The sequence below is a fragment of the Portunus trituberculatus genome, unplaced genomic scaffold (assembly GCF_017591435.1).
Source record: "Portunus trituberculatus isolate SZX2019 unplaced genomic scaffold, ASM1759143v1 PGA_scaffold_450__1_contigs__length_19556, whole genome shotgun sequence".
Classification (NCBI taxonomy): domain Eukaryota; kingdom Metazoa; phylum Arthropoda; class Malacostraca; order Decapoda; family Portunidae; genus Portunus; species Portunus trituberculatus.
Window position 1 is genome coordinate 1 of NW_025541618.1, and position 5,055 is coordinate 5,055.

Consider the following 5,055-nt stretch of genomic DNA (forward strand, 5'->3'; position numbering starts at 1 on the left):
GCACTGTGAAAAGCTTGACTGAGCGGCTTGACGGTGCGGCTCAATGTCGACCTCGTGTTAGGGTAGAGTACCCGCCAAATTTAAGCATATTAATAAGCGGAGGAAAAGAAACCAACAGGGATTCCCTTAGTAAGGGCGACTGAACCGGGAAGAGCCCAGCGCATAACCTGGCGTCGTGACCCGGCGCCAGGGTGTTACGTTCGGAGGGTCCGGCACGCAGTCTCTCACCGCCTAAGTTATGCTTGAAAGCGGCCACTGCCCGTGGAGGTGACAGGCCCGTGTGGCGGCGCCCGCGGTACACGAGATTGTCGGAAAGGGCCTCTCCGTAGAGTCGGGTTGCTTGATAATGCAGCCCTAAGCAGGTGGTAAACTCCATCTAAGGCTAAATATGACCACGAGACCGATAGCGAACAAGTACCGTGAGGAAAGTTGAAAAGAACTTTGAAGAGAGTTCAAGAGTACGTGAAACCGTTAAGAGCCAAACGGGTGGGACCTCGAAGGTCGAACCGAGGATTCAGCTCGTCGGCCCAGGTCGGCCGGGTGCGGGATTCGCAGATGCGACCCAGGAAATCTGGGCGTGCCCGCACTCGAGCCGGCGCCGGCGGGCGTATTTCCCCTCGTGATGTGGTCGCCGCGACCCGTTGCTGGGGACGTCGAAGGCCCGGGCGGACTGGTACCCCGACGTTGTGCGCCTCGTTGCGCCTTCGAAGGAAACCTCCGGTGTCCTGGCTGCCCTGCGACGGTCGTGCAGCAGAGGGCGGCGCAAGCTTCCTCTCGCGGCGTGCAAAGGTCGGTGACCCACCGACCCGTCTTGAAACACGGACCAAGGAGTCTAACATGTGTGCGAGTCATTGGGCGCACTAAACCAAAGGCGCAATGAAAGTGAAAGGCGCGTGTCTCCTCGGAGGCGCGTGCCGGGGCCGATCCCTGACCGGACGATGCCGCCGCGTTCACGCCATACCAAAGCGGGGCCCTGTGGCGGTTCAAGGGCGGAGTGAGTCCCTTTCCTCCGTCCGCCGTCGGTTCCGTGGGTGGCGCGGTGCGCTCGTTGGTCCGAGCTTGCTCGCCTGTACGCAGGGGGGCGCAGGCCCGGGACTTGTCATTCGACGCTGTCGCGCGAATCTGTTGTTGACCTCATCGGCTTTGCTTGGGCTCTCGGCTGGCGTGCCGCGTGTCTGGGCGGGCTTTGGGCGGGGGCCTCTCTCGGGGGGCTTCTTCTCGGGCTCGTCCGGCGCGGTGGCGCCTTCCGATCCTGCTCTGTCCGGAGTGGCCTAGCGCGCGTGCTGTCGGCAAGTACCATGAGCAGACATGTTGGGACCCGAAAGATGGTGAACTATGCCTGGCCAGGATGAAGCCAGAGGAAACTCTGGTGGAGGTCCGTAGCAATTCTGACGTGCAAATCGATTGTCAGAGCTGGGTATAGGGGCGAAAGACTAATCGAACCATCTAGTAGCTGGTTCCCTCCGAAGTTTCCCTCAGGATAGCTGGTACTCGTGGAAACGGAGGTTTCATCCGGTAAAGCGAATGATTAGAGGTCTTGGGGACGAAACGTCCTCAACCTATTCTCAAACTTTAAATGGGTGAGATGCCGAGCTTGCTTGAATGCTGAAGCTTCGGCGACTAATCTGAGTATCTAGTGGGCCATTTTGGTAAGCAGAACTGGCGCTGTGGGATGAACCAAACGTCGAGTTAAGGGGCCTAAACGAATGCTCATCTAGACCCCATCGAAAGGCGTTGGTTGCTATAGACAGCAGGACGGTGGCCATGGAAGTTGGAATCCGCTAAGGGTGTGTAACAACTCACCTGCCGAAGCAACTAGCCCTTAAAATGGTATGGCGCTCAAGCATTCTCCCGATACTCGACCGCCGGTGGCACTATAGGCCAAGCTTCCCTCTTAGCGGGGGGTAGCCCAGGTCTCAAGCCCCGGCAGTGGGAGGTCGCAGGGGTGAGCGCTGAAGGGATCCGGCGTGAGCCGGCCTGGAACCGCCCTGGTGCAGATCTTGGTGGTAGTAGCAAATAGTCGAGAGACTTCCCTTGAAGGCCGATGTGGAGAAGGGTTCCATGTGAACATCAGTTGGACATGGGTTAGTCGCTCCTAAGCCCAAGGCTAAAGCCTTATCCCACGTTAGAGGCAACGGCCAAGCGAGTTTTGCTGCCCTGTCGGTCAAGCACATCAAGACCTCTCATTAATGGGCAGCACAGAGAGAGGATGAGATTTTCCTCAGTTGCTGGTTGGGAGTTAGTGGCGAAAGGGAATACGGTACTTATTCCGTAACCAGGCCTGGATGCCAACCTCGGGACCAGCTCAATCTTGGGCTGTGTCCCTTGGTGCAGGAACCCGGTAACGGGAACCAACTCGCGTCCATCGGCGGTGGTCCGGGAAGAGTTTTCTTTTCTGTTTAAGGCGCCGTGACCCTAGAAGCCACTCGCAGAGCGAAAGGGTGTTGGTAACACGGTCTGCCGTAGAGCGCCGCGGTTCTTGCGGCGTCCGCGTACCACTGCCGGTCCGTGAAACATGCGAGGCAGGTAACTGCATGGGGCGAACCGCGGTCAGCTGCTGCTTGTTTCCCGCTTCGCGGCGGTGTTACTCGCACGCACGCGGCCTGCGCGAGACACCCCAGTTTCGGGCCTGTGCGTACCCATATCCGCAGCCGGTCTCCAAGGTAAAGCCTCTGGTCGATAGACTAATGTAGGTAAGGGAAGTCGGCAAATTAGATCCGTAACTTCGGGATAAGGATTGGCTCTGAGGATCAGGCCAGTCGGGCCTGTGCGGGAAGCGGGCCTGGGTTCGGGCGCTGGACTGGGCTTAGAGGTTACGAGTTGTGCGCTGTTGGGTGTCACCGCGTACCTTCTCTCCCTCCCGTGCCACCGATGTCCGCCCACTCGCGACGGTGCCTCCTCTACTCTGGTGGCGGCGACCCACTCCAAATGCGGCCCCGCGCCGCACTCCTTGCCAAAGCCCGCTGGTGCAGCGGTGGAGACCAAGGGAACCGGGTTCGTAGCAAAGGCGACGCGGGCTCTGCCGTTCTTCGGCACGGGCCCCGCGTCGCTCCCGGTCTCCCCTCCGCCGTCTGCGAGTGAAAAGCCAGCGCGGCGGGGGAGTGCGTGTCGTCGGGGATCCATCCGCAGGGTCCGCGCAGCTCATGCTGAGAGGTTGGCACGGCGGTGGGGCCAAAACGGCTCGGTGTTGCCTGACGAGGGTTGAGTACTCACGGTACCGGCGACGCTAGCCCTCTCGCCGCTCTGGCCGAGAGCTCGGACCGGCGTGTCTCCGGCCCTTCCGTGGAACGCGCTGGGCTGCGTGGGCGCGGGGGCGCCGGCTCTCTCTGCCTTCTGGCACGAGCAGTAGCCGTCCCCCGCTCCAAACCCACTTCGGCTGGCGCCCAGCGATCAACTCAGAACTGGCACGGACCAGGGAATCCGACTGTCTAATTAAAACAAAGCATTGCGATGGTCAGTGATAGATGTTGACGCAATGTGATTTCTGCCCAGTGCTCTGAATGTCAAAGTGAAGAGATTCAACCAAGCGCGGGTAAACGGCGGGAGTAACTATGACTCTCTTAAGGTAGCCAAATGCCTCGTCATCTAATTAGTGACGCGCATGAATGGATTAACGAGATTCCCACTGTCCCTATCTACTATCTAGCGAACCCACAGGCAGGGGAACGGGCCTGCGTTTAACAGCGGGGAAAGAAGACCCTGTTGAGCTTGACTCTAGTCTGATTTTGTAGAGACATCAGAGGTGTAGCATAAGTGGGAGGCCGTCACATCAGAGTCACTTGTGGCTCGTGCGGCCGACAATGAAATACCACTACTCTGATCGTTTCTTTACTTACTCGGTGAGACGGAATCGGAGCTTCCCCAACCGGGATTGTCTCCTGTTTCTAGCCTAAAGCGGCGGAAGGAAGGCCGCGGTGTAACGCCGCGTGCCCGACCGGGCGTTCGCGCCCGCCGCGATCCGCTCCGAGGACATTATCAGGTGGGGAGTTTGACTGGGGCGGTACATCTGTCAAACGATAACGCAGGTGTCCTAAGGCCAGCTCAGCGTGGACAGAAACCTCGCGTAGAGCAAAAGGGCAAATGCTGGCTTGATCCTGATTTTCAGTACGAATACGGACTGCGAAAGCAGGGCCTATCGATCCTTTTGACTTTAGGAGTTTTAAGCAAGAGGTGTCAGAAAAGTTACCACAGGGATAACTGGCTTGTGGCGGCCAAGCGTTCATAGCGACGTCGCTTTTGATCCTTCGATGTCGGCTCTTCCTATCATTGTGAAGCAGAATTCACCAAGCGTTGGATTGTTCACCCATAAAAAGGGAACGTGAGCTGGGTTTAGACCGTCGCGAGACAGGTTAGTTTACCCTACTGTTGAATGGAATGTCGTTGACACAGCAGTCCTGCTCAGTACGAGAGGAACGGCAGGTCCGGACATATGGTTCCGCTCTTGGCCGATCGGCCAGTGGAGCGAGCTACGTCCGTGGGATTATGCCTGAAAGCCTCTAAGGCAGAATCCCGGCTGGATGACCAACGATATCGTGTACGGCCTGCATTGGGATGGTCACCATTGAGTTGATCGAGAGATTTAATCCCCCGCACTTCTTGTGCGGAGGCCAAAAATATGGACCCTTGCAAAGGGAACTCGGGAGCGTCGCGACAAACAGTCTCGGGCGTTTCCCCTCCCTACTACAGAACACCCACATGCTGATGTGCCGTACCGAATCGTTCGCAGACGACTTACGTACCGGTCAGGGTGTTGTGGGCGGCAGAGCAGCATCCTCACTGCGATCCGCTAAGACTTCTCCTATTAAGGCTGGAGGTTTCGTCACGCACCCCGATGGCGGAACTAAATTTCCAGCCTACCACACCGTGCGTTGTGAGCTGTAGTACGGCTGGAGTCGAACGCTCCTCCTGGGTCCCTCGTTCTCCGAGGTGACTAAGCCGTGCGCAAGTGCCCCGAGATCAAGGCAGGAAGGAGGCAGGTAGGACAAATCGTCCTCCTCCTCCTCCTCCTCCTACTCTCAGGGTCAGGCTCGCAAACACGGGCGGTCTTGCCGGTGG

At 58.4% G+C, this 5,055-nt stretch overlaps 1 non-coding gene across 1 annotated transcript; it reads left to right on the top strand.

Annotated features, from left to right (window-relative positions):
• Positions 1-47: 47 nt before the first annotated feature.
• Positions 48-4,820, top strand: LOC123500620. Its single transcript, XR_006673406.1, has one exon. It is a non-coding gene; the product is annotated as a large subunit ribosomal RNA (ribosomal RNA).
• The last annotated feature ends 235 nt before the right edge of the window (positions 4,821-5,055 follow it).